Here is a 22,593-nt window from a genome sequence, read left to right on the forward strand (position 1 = left end):
TTAGTATTATTTTTTGACATCTCATCAAAGAAGAAGAAGAATATGGAAGTCTGGGCATTTACGGGGCTGACGACCGTCATGGGCTGGTTTAAGTGATCACTTTACACACGTGTAACATTCACCAATTCTACCCATGATTGACAACAGCACTACTCAAATGCTTGATATTTCTAGATATATTGATCAAACTCGAAACACAGTATGCGAGAGTTTACTAGAGACATCTATAGTGGGATGAGGAATGCTTTTATTAAGCATAAACTCTTTCATTTGTATGTAAGGTCCGAATCCTAGATTATATTCACACACTTGAAGAACGCCAGAAAATATCATTTACATTTTTTATTTTAGCTTATAATTTGACCAGTTAATTTATTTACAACATTTTGAGTGTATCCAAATACTTGTTCACAAGTAAAAAGTATTTGGACACTCTGAAAATGTTGTAATTATTTTCATTTTTGTTTTTGGAACTGATCGAATAAATTACCGTGTATTCTGCGATGGCGTTATGCTTTAGCGAAAGAGATGCGGCGAGACAAAGCACTCACGCCGTAAAACCAGTTTCCTTAGCGCTAGAAGTTCGACCTTATAATGATTTCACTCTAGTTACGTTACAAAATCGTTCTCTATTCCCTACACGAGCACCCAGCATCCCTCGTGCGAGCAGATGGCTGAACCGAGATCTATCGGAGTCACGAAGTGTCACCACGAAGTGTTGCTTGTTGGCGCCTGAAGAAAGAGACTTTGTAGTTTCCACTACTCCAGTGGTCGCTAACTTATAAGCCAAAGAGCCAAATATGCACATTACAACGACTATTTTCTTACTAACTAACTTACTAACTTACTATCACGCGCAGGGGTAGGCAGAGAGAATCGAACACTTTTCTTTGCAAACACTCTTAGCCTCTTCCATGTTCATGTAACTCCTCATACATACCCGCCGATTATTTCGACTTCTAAACATGACTTCTTCAAGTATTTGGAATACCTGATCGTGCTAAGTTTTTCTCTGTCGTCATTCTCTAGTCTGGATTCTCTCTGAATCTGTTTGTAATTTTTCTTTTTTCATGTTCTATCCCAATCCTATCTTAGGTGTAGCCAGTGGCGTGCACAGAGTTTTCAATCAGGGTAGGCAGTAGGGTTGGGTAAGGATAAGGCATAGTAGGCACTGGTCAATCTGGTCATGTTTCTATGTGGAACACGAGAAATCTATGGTAGGCACTGCTTTTCTGCCTATATAGAATTCTCGCCTCTGGGTGTAGCATATGGCTAACACGTCTCCAAGTCACTCTGTCACGCGCCATCTCCTTAGTTTCTTCCCAGGTCAGTCCGGCATTTCGAAGTTCCGCTGAGTATAGTCAGTGAATGGTCTTTAGCGGTCTTCCGGAGAACCGGAATCCCCGGGATTGGAAGAAGAGATATGAGGGATTAATTCTTTCAGGTGTCATTCTAAGGACATGTCACAACCATGTCCACCTTCTCCTCTTCTAGACTTCCAGTATTAAGGGCTGTTGGGTTTTTCTCCTCACGTCCTCATTCCTGACGAAGTCATATCACTTAACACCCAGTATTCGCCTCAGGCACCTATTTTCAAAACTCACCAGATTCTTGCTCTAAGTTTTGGTGAGGTGCCACGACTCACACCCGTACAGCAGCACTGTTGGGATGCAGGCGTTAAAGATTTTGTAAAGGATTAAGGCGTTTGCAATTCTAGAACACCTTTATTATAATTTAAGACCTTTATTTAATAGCTGGAGCACTCAACAAAACTTTATTTTACACTCAATTTGAATTGTTTATTAATTGATAAAAATCTTTTCAAAGTTAGGTTAGGTTAGGTTAGGTTAGGTAAGGTTAGGTTAGGTTAGGTTTGTTTTTAATAAGGTCCATGTTTTAAAAGGATTGTTCGCATGAATACATAAAGTCGAAGATCGTTCCTGCGGATATTTGTGCCGGAGTCGCACTTGCAAGGTCTGAGAGCCGCATGCGGCTCCGGAGTCACACTTTGCCGACCCATGCACTACCCGGTCAGAATTATGGAGCGTCCCACTGCGAATGCGTAACGCTCCGTACATGATTTAATCTAGTAACGAAATCGAATAAAATTACCGCCACAATCAGCGCATACTTATCCGTAAAACTTGATATAATATATAACATACGAGCGCATATCGCTCATTCCTTTCAAGAATGTCACAAATCAAAAAACTTGATTTTTCAGGAGAACGTTTTTAAAGCTTAAAAATATAGCGCAATGTATTAAAAATAATAAAATTGTCCGCCTCCGTAGTGTAATGGTCAGCACGCTCGGTTACCGTTCTGGAGGTTCCGGGTTCGATTCCCAAGGGGGGTAAAATAAATATTAGTGATTTTTTCACTGTAATATTTATTCAAAATTACCATGGACTGGTACCTGAAGCGGAGGGCTGATCACCTTTCCTTCTTGTATGTATAAACGATCAAGATAACACTGCGTTTATATGACAGTGCCCTATGCACCATTTGGGTGCGGATAAGGGTTTTTATATTTTATATATTAAAAATAAATATAAAGCCTCTTATTGAACTTTTTACTGTGCAACAGATCTTTTTAGGTAAAAGCTGAAGGTTTTTTCTCCATTTGAAAAATATTTAATATATTAAAAAAAATAAATTAAACAATACCTCTTCGTCAAAATGCAAAAACAACATTGTCTGCCCTGTAGCGGGTAAATATTATGTTAAAAATATGCCTCTTTTGCTGGGAAATAGTACATTTTCTGGGCATTCCGAAAACATGCACAACTGAAAATTGACGATTTTTGATACATGACGTTCTTGAAAGGAGTGAGCGATATAACAGTTTTCACAGAGCATGTTGTATTTTTTGTGTTTGCTTGCACTTGTCATGCTCATGTTATATTTTATTGCATATATTTTATATTTTCGGTTAATAAATAACATACACGATGACCTTGATGTATTTCAACCTTGTTTTATTATTGCGTTAATTCTAGATGGTTGTATTGACAAGAAACTATAACTAACGGTTTCAGTGAATAGTGTAAATGTGTTAATTGTTACTCGTATTTGTTATACATACATGCTTGCACGTACCTTCGAAAATATCCGTCTTTTTGTTTAATCTATGGGTACCTATAAAAAATTATGTAATAAGTAGTTAAGTGTTAATTGCAAACATTGCTTTTTTGCTTTCATTCTTACTATTATTTTGTTTATCATGATTTATTATTTTTTGACATCTCATCAAAGATGAAGAAGACTATAGAAGTCTGGGCATTTACGGGGCTGACGACCGTCATCGGCTGGTTTAAGTGATCACTTTACAAACGTGTAACATTCACCAATTTACCCATTATTGACAACCACACTACTCAAATTCTTGGAAGTTCTATATATATGAACCAATTTAGAAACCTTGTACTTGAATCACTAGAACTTCCTAGAGACATCTATTGGTGAGATGTAAAGAAGCTTTTTTTAAGCACACAGTTTTTTTTTGGACACACTCAAAATGTTGTAAATTTAATATATTTGTCCGCCCCCATAGCGTAGTGATTAACGCGCTAAGCTACCACGCTGGAGGTCCCGGGTTCGATTTCTAAGAGGTTCAAAATAAATATTAACGATTTTTCAGTCTAATATTTATTTAATAATCCTGAAGTGGAAGGCTGATCACCTTTTCTTCGTCTATGTAACGATCAAGATAACACTGCCTCTGTACGATGCAGTGCCGTATGCACCATTGGATGCAGATAAAGGTAAGAAGTAGAATAATGTAATATATGATTTTCTCTAGCTTACCGGGAATTCCAAAAGTTTTTTTTTCAGTCGTTGTATTCCGCCAATATTTCTCGGTTTTCCCCCTAGACCCGAAGGCTATGACCATTTAAAAATCATATCTCCATATATTTCCATTTTTCCGGAAGTGCATCTCCTCCAGCAGGATGTATTATGTGACATCCTGCATCAGGACTTACGAAGGGTGGTCGCCCTGCCAGAGGGGAGGGTTAAGTGCAAGGAGGAAGCTCTTTATACGAGATGAAGGACGAGGGACATTTTTGTGCTGGGAAACAACTCTCAGAAGCATGTGTAATACGTGCATATATATATATATATATATATATATATATATATATATATATATATATATATATATATATATATATATATATATATATATATATATATATATATATATATATATATATATATGTGTCGGTGCATTGTGAAACTGTCTTCAGTCTTAACTGTTAAAATATGACTCGACTGCCAAATTAAGGCCCAATATATAATATGATAAATCACAACTTATTTTTCTTTAAACCCTGGCAACATTTGACGTAATTGTATTTTTTGGTTGATATACTGTTTTTGTACTGAAAAATTAAGTTTTTCTTTTATAAATATGTATATGGTTTTAAAAATAATTATTGAAAATAAGAAGTTTAAAAAAATGTTTTTTTTTCCTTCAAAATGTATTCTAAAAAAATTAGAAATATCGATAAAATTAAGAAAGGAAAGTTGAGACGGTTTGGAAGTGTGAATCGGTGACGAAAGAACTGTAATACAAATTTACGAGGCGAATATAGTTTGAAATAGGAGCAGACGAAGCCCGAGGTAAATTTGCTCTTGGATAAACTCTCCAGGATTTTAGTTTTCATTTTATAATGCATATTTCGTTGTTTGCTGTTATTTTCTTGTTTTCATTTTACTGCATAATACTATGTAGTTGTTAACAAAATATGATTGACCAAGTATTGCGCTAACCGCTTAGTCAAGTTGGAATAAAAATTATTATAAAATAAAATAACAACTAAATAGTTTTTCCACATTAATTTCATTTGATCAGCGACCGGGTTTCGTCATAACCGATATCATCAGACTAGGTCTCTTGTCTCTGGTCAAATAAAATTTCTGTGGAAAAAATCTATATGTGTAGTTGTTATTTTATTATTTAAAATGAAGTTCCACCAAGAAATGTAAGTACAAAACTTAAATCTAATAAATATTCCTCCTAAAAAAAAAAAATAAAAAAAAAAAAAAAAAAAAAATATTCACTCTCATTCTAACCCTTATCCGCACCTAATGGTGCATAGGGCACTGCATCGTATTGATGCAGTGTTATCTTGATCGTTACTTAAACAAAGGCGATCATTCCTGCGCTTCAAATAATTATTATTTTAAATCCTTTTATGACGGAAAGTCCCATTGCTTGTGGTCGATATCTTCCAGTCAGCGTACATATGTGATTAGGAATGTATACTTTACGTTAACAAATGCACGTATACGAGTACAATAGTAAATATATCACATGTAACTTAATGCATATCCCGTGGTTAAGTAAGTCCTCTTGCAATCCAAGCGATGGACATTATGCAATAGCACTCGGCCCTATTTTGCTAGGAGTAATCTTCAGGGAATATTCCAAGAATTAAACTGGGTAGTCTTCCATCTCTAGGGAAATATCCCACAGTCTGGTTGACAGGTGTACAGTATCTACTCAATGAATTAGGGCCACCCAGAATTTCGCGCAATTTCTCAATTCAATCAGGAATAACTCAGAGAAAACCTTGAATTAAACAACATTGAATTTTATTTACACATGAACACTTTATTACGCTTAAATAATGCATATATTTTCATATAAATATAGTTAGTATTTAGTATTTCCACCTTTGGCAGAAATAACTGCCTCAATTCTTTTTGGCATACTTAAAATGCACTGTTTTATCATGTTTTTTATTTCTTCGTCTTCTGACCAAATTTTTTGAATATTTTTTTTTAGACAGTCTTCTGTCGGATTTGGAAATGAGTATACCTTATTTTTTAACATGCTCCATACGTTTTCCATAGGATTAAGGTCCGGAGAATTTCCAGGTCAGGGGAGCAAAGGCAGATTTTTGTTAGACAAAAATTTTATTATTGATTTAGCCCGGTGGCAAGGTGCCCCATCCTGCATGAAGGTGTATGGACCTTCTGTTGGGTCGAGTGTATGGTAGAAGGGCAATAAAATTCGTTCGAGGACCTGCTTATGGGAATTTTGGTTCATTGTTCCTTCCACGAAAAACAACGGCCCAGGTAAATTGTTAATAATACATGACCATATCATTGTTGCAGGGGGGTGTTTGATAACTTTTACCACACATGCCTCATTGTAACGTTCCATTGGTGTTCTCCTGACGAATCGACGGCTCTCTGTCACGGTTTCTAACCGGCACTCATCACTAAAGATGACCTGAAAAATAATGAAAATTTAAGTTTAATTCAAATATATAAGTTTATTTACTAAAATGATATGTTGAAAATTAAATTTAAATAAATACCTTTTTCCAATCATCCACCGAGTAATTTCGATGTAGCCTGGCCCATTTTAATCGATCCGCTTTCATTCGTGGTGTCAATTTTGGTACTTTTACAGGGCGCCTGCATTTCAGATTTACTTCGCAAAGACGTCGCCTCAGTGTTGATACCGATATATTTAAACCCTCTTCTTCCAATTTTATTTTTAATGTTTTTGCTGATGCACTACGGTTTTCTAAGGCACTTTGAACGATTTTTCGATCAGTCCTCGGTGTTGTTTTTCTAATCCTACGACAGTTCTTTCGCCGATTGCTGGTGGCGGGTGACTGATTTTTTATTGATTTTGAAATTCTGTCCACTGTTTGACGAGAAACGTTTTCTTGTTTTGAAATTTCTCTATTAGATAGTATTCCTAATTTCAGTATCACTATAACACTAGACTTTTTTTCCTCAGAAATGTCTTTACTTTTTCCCATTTTGCCTTTTCAAAAAAAACACTTGTGTTTGCAAAAAAAATTTATACTTTATGAACTAAAATTAAAAATTAAGTTTTTTTCACAAGACACGATAACTATATAACCTCTCTGAACAAAACAACAACCAGAACTCAAGAAACTTCACTAATAAATGAGATAGGACTATTTTTTGAACTTTCAACTCTCAGTCTACCTGTGCTAATTAGGGACCTTTCTCAGAAAAAGGGTTTGAAATTTTGTAAAGGCTTAAAAAATCCAGGTATATTTTACATATTATTGAAGGTAATACACATGACATTAGATGTCAATAGAAAACTTAAAGTATTTATGTAAAATAAATATAATAATCCAAAAGATTTCAGAGTATTCAAAAAAATAATGGGTGGCCCTAATTCATTGAGTAGATACTGTAGAACCTTTCTTTCGCAACGGAGGCAATAATAAGCATCTTTTAAAAAAACAACCCTACCCTTAAAAAAACAGAATAATGTCAGCGTCCGTCAGAATTTAGTCAGCTTCCATCTTGTACTGGTTAGCACATTTGGCTAACGTGCTGGAGGTCACGTGTTCAACTCTCAGGATGGTCACAATAAATATATATATATATTTTTTTGACATCTCAACATAGATGAAAAGATAATATCGGAGTCTGGACATTTACAGGACTCACGACCTGTCATAGGCTTGTTAAGTGATCACTTTACACACGTGTAGCATTCACCATTCCACCCATGGTTGACAACCACACTACTCAAGTATTTGGAAGTCATACATACGATCAAGCTCATTACGTTCCATGATTGAGTTTACAACAGGCGTTCAACAACAGTTTTTCACTCCAATATTTATTAAATATTACCCTGGAGTGGTCCCCAAAGCGCAGGAGGGCCTACATGTAATTAACGATCAAGATAACAATAAATAAATACTTTGCAGTGCCCTGTGCATCATTGGGTGCGGATAAGAGTTAGGAGAATAATTTCATTAATTGATTCGGCAATTACTTTATGGTGAAATCTATCCATCTTTAATTAATATTTTAATTGTGGTATGTACTAAGTAAAACATTAATTAAAAATATTAGAAGAATACGCTATTTGCTGCGGATAGAGGTTAGAAGAAGATATATTTAATATAATAAAATACAACTATGTAGTTTTTTTCCACATTAATTTTATTTTACCAACAACCACCAACCACCAGTCTGATGATATACGACGAAACCCGGTTGCTGGTCAAATAAAATTGAAGTAGAAAAAACTAGAAAATTGTTATTTTATTCTATATAATGCACTTCCACCAAGAAATGTCAGCACAAAACTTAAAAAAAAAGAAGATATATTTTTTTATTGTACAACGAGAAAATTTGAGAAAAAGTCTATTGAGAGCATGAATCAGAATGTCCCCATAATGCAATATGTAATATGTGTCGCCTACTTTCAAAATCCGCCAGATCCATGTAAGTCGATTTTACAAAAAATGCAAAATTCTCTGGGTAACATTTATGTTTCAAAGATTTGTCTATCATTAGATTAAATATTGTGAAATAGAGAATTTTCCCATTTTTAATTTTTTTTCAGTATTTAAGAAAAACACGAGATGCAAACCGATAATGACGTCATCTTAGTTTTTGACCCATCCCCGCTCTCTGATTGGCCGATATGGGCCAGAAAGCAAGTTTCATGAATATACGGAATTTGAAATACAACGCTGTTTTTAAGTATTTTTAACAGGATTTTCAAGTATATAAATATTTTAAACAATAAAACCCACAATTCCGCATTCCGATACAGCATTTATTTTAACTACTACTACTACTACTACTACTATAACGCCGTTTCCCCGCAGGGGTAGGCAGAGAGGATGGAACGCCACGCTTTTCTATCCTGGCATACACTCCGTGCCTTCTTCACATTCATACATCTAGTCATACATGCCCTCCGATTACGCAGACTTTTGACACCGCCAGATTTTAGGTTCTGATTTATCTGATCGTGCCAAGTCTTTTTCGGTCATCCTCGTTTTGTTTTTCATTTATTTTAAAATCTTATAAAATTGGATCTGGCGGATTTTGAAATTAGGCGACATATATTCCCAATCGATATGCCTTGAGTATTGAACATGGTACGGTAAGGATTTAGAGTTGCCTACTAGCCTATGTCACCGCTGAAAGTAATTTACTTACATTTCGCATGATGTGTTTTGATTGCGCAGGCCAGTTATATCACCTGAACCACAATCTTATCGCAATGCCCATTGGCCAGCCACTCGACCAACCCATTAAAGTCCTATGAGAACACAAACTTAACAAATCACCCGCAGTTTCTTAACTCTTATATTAATAGCAATGCGACCGACAACCTTTTGCGAAACGAACAAAAAAACCTTTTTGCAGATATTAATATGTTAAATGTAATATATTGATTAAACTATTTAAATAAAAAAACATATTATATTTTGACATCTCCACATCGACGAAGAATATGGAAGTCTGGGCATTTACTTGGCTAACGACCGTAATAAAAATATTTGGACACACTCAAAATGTTGTAAATACATTAACTGGTCAGATTATAAGCTAAAATAAAATAAAATAAAAAGGGAAAAAGTATTTGGACACACTCAAAATATTGTAAAAAACTATATTTAATAATCATCGACCCTTGGTCTTTATTTTTCGGATTAAATAATTGATAAATTTTTTCAAAATTATTTGTAATATTATTAATTAATTTCATTTATTGTTTCGGCATTAACTTTGTGGTCAGACATGATTCAATTGTAATAGAAACACTTGTTTTTTTACCACTTATTTATTATATTTATCTTTTTACCGGCTAGTTTCGGAAGCTACATATGCAAACAAGTCGTTAAAAAAAATAATTTAATACTCAAGTGGTAAAAAACAAGTGTTTTTATTTATAAATTGTTAATTTAATTTTTGGTCTCCAAATTAGACTTTTATACCTACCCAAACTATAATTGTCTATAATTGACGAAAAAAAGTTAATTTATTGAGTTCATTTCAAATTAAAAACACTTCATGAGGTGTAGAAATATTGAACTTTGGATGTGAGTAAATAATGTCAAAATACACGTATACCATACGTAGAAGATTTTCGTGATCGTCAAACGTGAAAAACATATTTTCGCTCGAACGTTCGTACGTCGAAGGACAAATAATAATTTTATTGACGCTTTCATATTGTGTGATCTGGTAGAAGGATATCATTTCTGCTTTGAAATTCTTGTTTCTGGAAAAAATTGCTTAATCAGTCATATTTTCACGCACGGAGGAGAATTTTGAAGATTCTTTCGCCATTATTGTTCTCCGTTCCCGTTTCCCGGGTGAAATTGTTTTACGCTGCAAAGGTGGAAAAGCGTCTACAAAGGATTTCTGTCACTCGACGAAATTTATACAATTGATTTCTATTTCCATTCCGCCTCTAGGAGAGGCTGCTTCTCATTTCACCGCATATTTATGGACCTCTGGGGTTTTCTCGGGACCGTTTCGCTCCTATGTGGGTGGAGAGTAATGCCCCGAAAGGGTTACACTTATACTTTATGGCAATTAATGTTCCCGCTTCTCCCCATCGTGAAACAGAATATTGTTAACGTTTCGACGTTCTTCTGACTTACGGCATATACGTACCTACATATACATAAATACCCGAATAAAACGAAATAAACCAATTTTAATGTTACAAATTCACCTCAGAATTTATTTCAAGATTTATGTTTTACATAAACGCATACATCCACATTTAATGTTTAACCTTTTACGTATGTGTATATGAATACATGTGGAGGTCCTCACCAAAACGTTGCATTTCCATTATAAATGATTTTAAGTAATCAGGAATTCTAGCTTGTAAACGTTTTGTCGAAACTTTAATTACGATTTCGATAGAATACAGTAAACATAACAGATTTGTATTTGAAGGATTTTTTGTGCAATATTGGAAATGTAACTTTTTTGGTGAGGACCTCCACACATGTACTTATATCACAAATGAATTCAGACTCTTAAAATCCATTACCGTATTTTATTTATGTGTGTACGAGTACATTACAGGATGTGATATTCAGTAAGAAAAGTTATTTTTCTTTTATACTTATTCGGGAAGTAATAATTTTTCTTTTATACTTATTACCAGTAGTTTTTTAGGTCTCTAACCATGTCGTGTTAGCCATTATCTAATTTATTTTTATATTTGAAATTTTTGGCAAAAAATGGGAATACCAATAATAATAACAATGTTATGTAATAAAATGTATGTATTAATTATATGCAACATTTGTTTTAATTAGATTAAAGTTTTTTACTGACATTTCTTGGTGGAACTGCATTTTATAGAATAAAATAAGAACAATATAGTTTGTTCCACATGAATTCTTGGTTCAAATAAAATTCATGTGAAAAAGACTACATGTTTTTTTTTATTATTCTTGTTTTGATGTTATTTCTATATTATCGATATATTTCGGCGTAGACCTAAAATTAAATTGTAAAAAACGTTACATTTAATAATACAATTCATAATGTACAATATACGTGTATAGCGATTGGAGCTTTGCAGAATATCAAAGGGTTTTAAAATTATTTATAAATAATTTGCCGTTTTACGACATTATAAAATAAAATCAACTTAAGTTTTATACTAAGTAATTGAATTGTTTTATTGTATGGTATATTCGTATGTTTTACTATACCAAAACAAATATAATTTTACAGTATAAATGCACGCTATGATGCTGTATTATAAATCCAGTCAGTTCTCTTAATGAACTCTTTAAACTTCTTCTCGATATCAGGGCACTAATGGTTTATTTTTATTGCTGAATAAACATGATTTTTTCATCGTTAAATGGAATTTTAATGTTTTAATTTTTATGCATGTGCGTGCAAGCTACACAACATACTCAGACAAACGGCGCCGAACAAACTACCATCGCATTGGTACATATATTACTTTGTGCAACATTGTCATACGTTTACAATCCGCGTACACGTATTAGGGTACATTTCTTAGATAACCAGCGAATTTTCGATTCTAAGTTTCTTGCAATTTACAGGTACGTAAATCATCAAGGTAATGGTCAGCACGCTCGGCTACCGTTCCAGGGTTCGATTCCCAGGGGGGACCAAATAAATATTTTTACTCTAATATTTATTCTATATTACCCAGGACTGGTACCTGAAGCGGAGGGCTGATCACCTTTCCTTAATTTGTTAATGATCAAGATAACGTTGCGTTTATATAATGCAATGCTCTTTGCACCATCGGGTGTGGACAAGGAATTGAAGATGAAGAAATCATTAAAGTAGCGCTCCCGGGTTCGACCCCTTCATCCTTCGCCGGGTCAACCTATTTTTTTAAACTTTAATTTTACTTATGTTCTTATTAGAATGACATATGGTACATTAGACTCGTAAACGAAGTATGTGATCATTTTCGACGATTTTTGGGTAAACTCGATTCAATATATCCTATGTCATATTTTCCTTTTTATCAAGTCGCGTTATGGGTGAATCAACGTCAATTTCGAACAAATAAGTGATTCATTGTTTGGCGACGGATTATACAGAATCGTGTCGAATCATTTTTTTTTTAATTTTTGTTTTATCAGTGTTTATTTCATCATATACACAGTAACAATTTACGGATTTCGGTAATGTAATGAGGGCTCACTGAGTCAAGAGCTTATTTTACAGTATTTTACACATTTTACAAAATTTATTTAACTCTTTTCTTGGACTCTATTACTATATTATTAATCATGTCATGTGGCGAAGGTATACGCGACATAAACTCAAAAAGTGACGAATATTCTTTAAAGCAATATCAAATTTAAAAATTTGGTCTCATTATATCGGCACTTAGAAGACCACGATTGATATATTTTTATTATTTTTTTTATTTAGGTTAACAACAGCAACATATTTAAAACAAAACATCAAAGGATAAACATTAAATAAGCCAATTATAGTTAACTACAGAAACATAAAGATTTGTACAAAATATTTAGTGTAGATCTAGCAAATGAACACGTATTTATGAGAGAAAATGTGCATATGTGAAGTGTGTAGAGGGTGTGTGTGTGTGTTACATAATATGTCGATATTATTACTCCTTCGAAGGTTGTAAATTTGTTTATTTTCAGAATTTCACATCGTCAAGTGATATGATTTGTGATCTACTGTAGAATCTGGAATTGACATATTTTCCAGAAAAAATACATATATTCGTCGCATTTTTTTACGTTGATTTTTATATAAGCATGTTTTTAAAAATGGATACTTATTGCACAAGACTCTTAGGAGGGTCTTAAAAGGGCGTCTAGAGGTACGATGTGTGGGGGGTCGTGCATAATACTACCCGTTCGCATTCGCACGGTATTCATATGTATACATACTACACGAGCGTGAGTAGTACTCACAAAGTATAATACTTCCACTTACGTATTCGCGTAACTCAAATTTACATGGCGATATACGAACAGGCTTACGTTCTTAACGCCGTGTTCCCATACTCTTTATTATCACCTTAATGTTTTCACAGTTGGCTGCTTGCCGCTTAGTGTTCGCTTCTACGGCACCGTTTCGATATGACGATATAATTCACAAATTGCGAGATCGTATCCGACGCACGTACTCGACAATCGTAATTTTAACGAGATTCCGCCAAATTCAGCTTGAATTCAACAAGAAATTATGAAATATATGCAGAGAATGTTTGACAACATTGTTGACAAATCACTATGTGATTCTGTTCAGCTATGAGTAGGTACAATTTGATTTAATTTTCTACCGACTTAAGTGCTTTCAGAGATTTTTATCGAAATCTATATGTCATCAACTATATGACTTTATTTTATTTATTTATTACTTATTTCTGATAATGAAATAATGCACTAGTGCAAGTCATTGAATAACTAATATTTTCCTGTTTTTATGTTTTTTTTATGTTTTAAATACAACCTTAAAGAAGACATTTAGGTATAAATTCTATTATATTTAGGTACAAATATGTCTGTACTGCACACATAAGAGCAATTTCATCACACCAGCGGACACTAGCTTCATATATTCTTCTAGCCCCTATCCGCACCCCAATGGTGCATAGGGCACTGCATCATATAATCACAGTGTTATCTGGATCGTTAACACATGAAGGAAAGGTGATCAGCCCTCCCTTATGAATATTTATGTTATCATCTCACAACTAGTTAGGTCACTTCAGTTTATCGCATCTTCACCAAACACGCAATCAATATGTCAAATGGAGGAAGATGCATTTATGTATTTAAAGACAGGTAATTTTTGGCACACGGGCGAAATGCCCGCTATAAAAAGTGCATTAATTTGGTCCGAAATTATTATTATTCCAAGGTTAGACGTTTAAATGGCTGTTAAAAGTCGCTCGGTAATCTCTCGCGGCGAAATTGGGTCTACAGAGTAACGCCCTCGTATACGATATATTTCATATGTTATACATATTTTGATATCTATCTCTACCGATCTCTACCGAATTGATAATCGTGGACACTCGCCTTGCTACCGGTCGCAAATTGTATCGTTAAACTACGCTGCGCGCTTTTTTATCCAAACGTAGCGGAATTCGGACTGCAATATCTATTAGCAAATTTGCATGATTTATTTTTTTGCGACCGTGTTCGCTGTCTCTGTACTATATATCAGTTTTTTACGATTTTAAAATAACGTTACATTTTTGGTAAAAATAAAGTGCATTATGATTTGAAAATTTTAATAAAGATTGAATTTTCCAAATTGACTTACTAACCATCACGCTACTTTTCTACAGGGGTAGGCAGGGAGAAATGAACGTCACACCACCGTCTTTACTAACAATCTTCCCCACTTCCATATTCATGCATCTCCTCACACATACCCGCCGATTATTCTGACCACATTTCGAAATACACGATCTTGTAAGTTTTCCTCGGTCTTTCTCTACTCCTATTTTCAACTACGTTCGCCTCATAAATTTGTGTTACCGTTCTTTCCTCACTCATTCGTTCCACATGTCCAAACCATTTCAACACACCTTTCTGAATTTCATCGATAGTGCATATTAGCCATTATTCTTTATCTTATTTCATAACTTGAACATTGAATTAACTATTTATAATTCTTACTGAATATAGTACAGCATCCTTGTTAAATCTCAAAATAAAATGAAATGTATTTATCGCCACAACTATAATTATTTTTAAAACCAATTTTTGTTTCATTAACGTCAACGTTAGATTTCACGTTGTTGTTAGTTTGATGTTATGATTTTTAGAAAAAGTATTATCGATGATATACTAAATTTGTAATTGCACTATTGTTCAATGGTTATTATCAGGCGAATTCGTAATGGGATTATTCCAAAATGTTTATTGATCTGTATTAATATGTAAATGAATCAATTACCTTCTTACATCTCGTGATTTGAGTTGTCATTCTAATTTTTTAAATTTTTTTATCTATAATAGTTTGATAAAACGTATTTACTTTTTTAACGTACGTGTATATTGTATTTGCATATATATTTCAACATATAACCCTCAAATCTTGACCCTATTATTGATAAATTAATAGTTTTAAAAGCAGACCTATACAAACTTCACACACGAAAAAAGCAAACACGCAGTGATCAGCAGAATATATGTAAATATATAACTTTCATATTTTGATACTCTGGAATGAAGTTTACCTCAACCAGAATAAATATGGAATACGAAATCCAATTTTGTTTTACATGTATCAATAAATGTATGTATTAACATTTCCCTAATTATAAACGTGTCTTTCTACTTCTCGGCGTTGTAAAGTGGTTTTTATTATCTTGTGCGTTCCTAGTATCGTCATTATATAATTTATTTTTGAGTGTGTCCAAATACTTGTTCACAAATCTGGATTTTCTCCAATTATAGGAGTTATTTTTCAAAAATAACTCTTATAATTGGATATAATTCAGGTTTGTGAACAATTATTTGAATTGAATTAAGTGATCAAATTAAAAGAAAAACTATTCTTTTTTGACATCTCATCAAAGATGAAGAAGAATATGGAAGTCTGGGCATTTACGGGGCTTACGACCGTCATAGGCTGGTTTAAGTGATCACTTTACACACGTGTAACATTCACCAATTCTACCCATTATTGACAACCACACTACTCAATTCACTGAATTTGAGTAGTGTGGTTGTCAATAATGGGTAGAATTGGTGAATGTTACACGTGTGTAAAGTGATCACTTAAACCAGCCTATGACGGTCGTAAGCCCCGTAAATGCCCAGACTTCCATATTCTTCTTCATCTTTGATGAGATGTCAAAAAATAATATGAAAATAACTCCTGTAATTGGAGATAATCCAGATTTTGTGAACAAGTATTTGGACACACTCAAAATGTTGTAAAAGAAAAACTAATAAAATGAAAAGGATATTGTCTAGCGTTTCTCACGTATGTGATTATAATCCAGGATTCGGACCTCACATACAAATAAAAAATTTCTGCTCAATAAAAAGTTTCTTTTATCTCACCAATAGATGTCTCTAGTAAAATTCTAGTGATTCAAGCACTTTGTTTCGAAATTGAACCATACATATAGAAGTTTTAAGAATTTGAGTAGTGTGGTTGTCAAACATGGGTAGAATTGGTGAATGTTGTATTAAAATTTTCCCAATTATAAACGTGTCTTTTTACATCTCGATCTTGTAAAGTTGTCGGTAGTCTCGTGGTTTTTATTGTGTTGTGCGTTCCTTGTTTCGTCATTATATAAATTTATTATATTTACGAAACCCTTCAGACGATGGCTCCGGTCATAATTTCGAGGGTGGAATGTCTATTGTAAGTTAAACCAGTTATGCCATCGGGATTGTTTGAGCTAATATCGTGTGCTCGGTATCACTGTGTGCGGCACATATATTTTTTTTATGTTTCTGTAAACGGAATGGCATCCTTTCGGAACGTGATAAGAATATAGCCGTCATCTCATTCCTACACATCATGATTGTTATGCGTTGAGCTCCGCTGCGAGATTGTCGTGTATGCATGCCAACAACCAGTATTTTAATGCAAGTGACGTGAATTTATCTGTTTCCTTCTCTTCCTCGTCTGGTCAAACATTCTGGTCAGCCGTATTTTTTAAAGCTTACTTCAGTTTAAGTATTTTAATATCTTTTCGATTTTAACTGAAGATGGCTGCCTGACACATCAGTTATAGCAAATAAAACCTGCTCAGAGAAAGCCAAATTGTTAATCAACAATCGAGTCTTGGTATCAACTCTAATGTATGAAAGTGAACTATGGAGTTGGCAAAAGAAGGATGAAAGTAGACTGAATGCAGTCAAAATGCGATCTCACAGACGATGTATTATAGGTGTTCAAATGGTGAAATAATGCAAGGCAAGATAAGCATTATCGATTAAAAAAAGGTGTTTTGAGGTGGTTCGGATAAGTGAAAAGAAAGGGTGAGGAGAGAACAGTAAATATAGTAGATAGTAAGTATAGTTGATAATAGTAGCTGAAGAAGACCGCAGAAAGCTTATATGATCAAGTATGTTAAATGCTTGAATGTGGTCAAGTCAGGAGTCGAAATAATGGGCGGGTATGTATAAGGAGATGTATGAATGGGTAAAAGATACGAAGAATGCTTGCAAAGACAGAGTTGTGTGGTGTTCTTTTTTTCTCTACCTACCCCTGCTAGGGGCCAGCGTGATTGTTGTTAGTGATATTTGAGAAATTTTCTTTCTTCTTCTCCTTCCTGCTAAATCTATTTTTTATACCACACCCTTTTTTAATCTCTGAATGTTTTAAAATAGTTTTATAACATAAATGTGGAATTGTTTAATTGGCTTGTTTTTAACGTAACTATTTTTGTTAATGTAATGTAATGTTTATTATTCTTAATGAAACTATTGTTCATTATATAATTTTTTTATATGTAAAGCTGTACAATTCCTGAGCAAATATAAAAGAAATAAAAAAATTAAAAATAAAATAAAATAAAAATAAAGAAAAAGATTTTTGGAATATCTTACTATTTTGTGTACACATTCATACATACTTTTTTAACAAAAAACATAAATTGACTGGTCAAATTATAAGCTAAATAAAAAAATAAAAAAATTAGAAATATATTTTCTTGGGTTTCTCATGTATGTAAATATAATCCAGGATTCGGACCTTACATACAAATTCATATCATACAAGAGGTTCTGCTCAATAAAAATGCTTCTTTCATTTCACCATAGATATCTCTCGTGGAATTCTAGTCAATTCAAGCAATATGTTTCGAATTTGAACGATATATCTAGAAGTTTTAAGAATTTCTTTAGTGTGGTTGTCAATCACGGGTAGAATTGTTGAATGTTACACGTGTGTAAATGTGATCACTTAAACCAGCTTATGACGGTCGTAAGCCCCGTAAATGCCCAGACTTTCGTATTTTTCATCATCTACGTTGAGATGTCGAAAAATAATATAAGAATTTTGCGTAGTTATCCAGATTGTCGTATTAGTATGCACGAAAGAAGGTACGCGCCTTTTAATATTCTCAAATATAAAATGCACACAACGTTGCTACAATATGAGACGTCTGGCAGCTAGCCTTGAGACAGGATTATCCTGCCGAGGGTTTCTTATTGTAATCATAATATTAATTTTCCTGTAGTTTAACGGTGTCTAGCAGGATCTAATAAAGCTACGGGATAAAAGAGAATTATTAGTCAAAGGGAAATGAGTACTTACCTTAGGGTACCTACCTGAAATAACGAGACTTGGTTTGTTAAAGGTTGGCCAGTGAATTGTCATATCGTGTCTAAGTGAAATGAACTTCCCCTAAGTGAGTGTACTTCTAATATATATATATATATATATATATATATATATATATATATATATATATATATATATATATATATATATATATATATATATATATATATATATATATATATATATATATATATATATATATATATATATATATATATATATATATATATATATATATATATATATATATATATATATATATATATATATATATATATATATATATATATATATATATATATATATATATATATATATATATATATATATATATATATATATATATATATACTATAGTTATAATGCAAACTGTTCCATTTGTCTACATCAGAACATCGATTCTATACGTGATTTCTCGTGTCAACTTTGTATTGTATTTATTTTACCTTTAGTTTTATTCGGTAAAAATAAATATTCATTGAAAATCGAAAAATTCAAGTACCTGACAATAAGGGTTAATAAATGCCAAAATAAGAAACGAATGAACAGAAGAAGAGGTTTTTTTAATTAAATTCTTAAATACTTAACCTCCGTGTGGAATCGATGCCGACACCTGTTAAATTACTTTGCAAAATTATATGATTACCTTCAAATCCTTAATCCTTAGTTGATAAGTAAAGCTTAAAACAAGCATGCATTATCATGTCACCGAAATTCATTTATTTATGTACTTTTTTTAGTTTTTTTTTCAAATTAATATAATTATAGCTTCATTAATTGATTCGGCAGTCACTTTGTGATAAAATCTATCCATTTTAATTAATGTTTTACTTAGTAAATACCACTATTTCTTAAAATCTCTTCTTAAGATTTCTACGTTGTTGTGTTTAAATTTGTGATCATCCTAAAAATAATTAATACGAAAAGCTATAAAATGCAACATTTTGAAACAAAAGAAATTCATAAAAATATAAATAACAATAAACTCATAAATAACAACATGACAATGACTAACGCCTCCCCCCTATTGCCTATGTTCCCACTGATAAGAAAAGAAAAAGTATATAAATAAATAAAAATAAGAAACAGCTACTACCCCCTCTTTACTACCTTCAACGTCCCAAGGACTCAACTCGAAAATTTAGAATTAGCTTCACATACGGTGTTTGAAAATGATGCTGAATGCATCGAAACACGTGTCACAGTGGATTTTAAGAAAAAGTGGTATTTACTAAGTGAAATATTTACAACATTTTGAGTGTGTCCAAATACTTGTTCACTAAATCTGGATTATTATTGCTAAATAATAAAAATGAAAATCGTATTTTCTGGCGTTTCTCATGTGTGCGATTATAATCCAGGATTCGGACCTCACATACTAATGTAAGAGTTTCTGCTTAATAAAGCTTCTTTACATCTCACCAATAGATGTCTCTAGTGAAGTTCTAGTGATTCAAGAACAAGGTTTCTAAATTGGTTCATATATAGTACTTCCAAGAATTTGAGTAGTGTGGTTGTCAATAATGGGTAGAATTGGTGAATGTTACACGTGTGTAAAGTGATCACTTAAACCAGCCTATGACAGTCGTCAGCCCCGTAAATGCCCAGACTTCCATATTCTTCTTCATCTTTGATGAGATGTTACAAATTAAGTGAAATATTAATTAAATATAATTATAGCTGTTTGAAAACCTGAATTACAAAAGTATTTTTTTATATGCCTTTTTGTCAAATGGAGCAAGGTGTGATACAGTATACACTATTCTGTGTCAATTGATGAAGGCTGTTTCTATCGCTGTGTTTTTTTTTTAGCCCAGTCTGTATCAGTTAGCAATTAGAAAAATAAAACTCACATGAACATTTCGCTCACTCCTTTCAAGAACGTCATAAATCCAAAATCGTCGATTTGCAGTTGTGCATGTTTTCGGAATGCCCAGAAAATGTACTATATCCCTGCATAAGAGTCATATTTTTAACTGAATATTTACCTGCTACAGTGTTGTTTTTGCATTTTGAAGAAAAGTCATTGTTGAATTATTTTTTTAAATGAACTAAATATTTTTCAAATGGAGAAAAAACCTTTAGGTTTTACCTAAAAAGATCTGTTGTACAGTAAAAAGTTCAATAAGTGGCTTGATATTTATTTTTAATACATTGCATTATATTTTTAAATTTTAAAAACGTTTTCCTGAAAAATCAAGTTTTTTGATTTATGATGTTCTTGAAAGGAGTGAGCGATTTGCGTGTTCACAGAAATCTGTCTAAATAATCGAGATTTAAATACTAATTTATAAATCAGGAAGACCAGAAAGCTTTTTAATATATTTTGTTTATTGATTTATTATTATTATTCTAATTGTCATTGCCAGCGCTGAGATCGCCTTCATTGTAAACTCGACATTTATATCGTGGCGTGTCCCTAGTTTTATACAATTTGTCTTTGATCTTTCCCTTTTTCGCTTTTCCTCCCTCCCGTCCGTCTTCCAGGTATTTTCACAAATTTACAAATGTGCATTTTTGCAATTGGAATAGTACAAGTACTTATTTTGTGTAACTCATTTAAGACCAAGTATTCATTAAGTCGCATTTGAATTTTCTTCAAACCCAGGTAACATTTGACACAATTGATTTTTTCTCCTCAAAACATCGTTTTCGCATTGAAAAAAACAATTTTTCCTTCAAAATTATTATATAGATTTGAAAAGAAAAGAATTATTGAAATGTAAAGAGTTAAACAAAAAAAATATATTTCAATATATTGTATGAAATATGTCTAAAAAATAAGAAAATCCAATTTATGGGTATATATTTTTAAAAATATATATATAGGGCGTGAAGTGACGTCCGGTTCTCAAGCTCGGCCGGACGCTTATGAATTCTATTATTGTGAGTAAGGTCTTAACTTAATGTTGAACAATATCTCATTGGATATTGATCTGTTCCATGTGTCTGAAGGAGTTTTCCGAAGCGGGATTCTTCTACACCTTTAGCAATAGTTATTGCATATATTTTATTTTAATGTATTTTTAATGTATACGATTTAATTTCTTATAGTTTGTAATGCATATATTACTTGAAATAAATAAATTGAATTGAATTGAAATGAACTGAACACCCAAATGTTTACTTTGAACAGTTCTCAATATTCTCTCCATAGAACCTACCATTATGTGTCAAAGTAGCAAGAGAGTGTGTTGCAACATTGTGTGTGATCATTTTATTTATAATTTGAAAATTCCACGTCTGACTCTCGCAATTGTCACCGTATCGAATCCCATGGTTCATAAATTTGGCATATTTTGTATTTGCCCAATTCTATTTGATAATGTTTTCTCTTTGTGCCCATACGGCGTCCGGCCGCTCGCACGGCGCATGGCGTGGTAAAATTAAAACTATTATCGCTTTTCAATTGAAAATGACGCTGCATATTCAAATTATTGCGTCGCCCCCTTATTTCACAGTGATTTCATGCTTTTACCGAATGCGCACGTTAGCAATATAGGTACGTTTTATTTAATTGATAGACTTTCAATAGAAAATCACGCGCGTACCTCGATTCAATAATTAGAGTGTTAGCAAACGCGAATGTCATACCTTTTAAATCAGTAAAAGATTTTAACCAATATTTGTTTTTTTCGCCATCGATGAGGCAATAGGACGTAAAACACATCAGATTTAGTGGTGTCTTATTTAGAAAATATGACAAGACGAATAAGACAAATAAATGAACTTTGTGACAAATTTTGATTGATATAAGATATTTAATCCATTGTATCTATTGTATTTTTTTAAGGGGTCAACCTTTTTAATTAATTATCAACTAATTAATTTCTTAGGTAACTAATAAATCTGTTTAAAAAACAATATCTGTTTTTATACATGTATTGAATAACTTAATTTTTATAATCTTTTTAGTAAAATAAACTAACCCTAAATAAAATAATAATAACCCTAAATAAAGTAACCCTATCGTAAGAGATTTTTTTAGTTTTAAAAAGAGAAATATTTGTGTTTTTATTA

At 32.7% G+C, this 22,593-nt stretch overlaps 1 protein-coding gene and 1 long non-coding RNA gene across 2 annotated transcripts in view; one reads left to right on the forward strand and one right to left on the reverse strand.

Annotated features, from left to right (window-relative positions):
• LOC148308153 (acyl-CoA:lysophosphatidylglycerol acyltransferase 1-like) overlaps window positions 1-22,593 on the forward strand; it is a 491,071-nt gene that overhangs the window by 94,273 nt on the left and 374,205 nt on the right. The gene's annotated exons all lie outside the window — the stretch shown is intronic.
• LOC148308154 (uncharacterized) lies at window positions 6,055-7,183 on the reverse strand. Its single transcript, XR_015837715.1, has 2 exons — window positions 6,330-7,183; window positions 6,055-6,241 (listed from the first exon to the last, which is right to left on the reverse strand). It is a non-coding gene; the product is annotated as an uncharacterized LOC148308154 (long non-coding RNA).

This window comes from Brachycentrus maculatus, unplaced genomic scaffold (genome assembly GCF_059751285.1).
Source record: "Brachycentrus maculatus isolate JH-2025_06_01 unplaced genomic scaffold, ASM5975128v1 h1tg000175l, whole genome shotgun sequence".
NCBI lineage: Eukaryota > Metazoa > Arthropoda > Insecta > Trichoptera > Brachycentridae > Brachycentrus > Brachycentrus maculatus.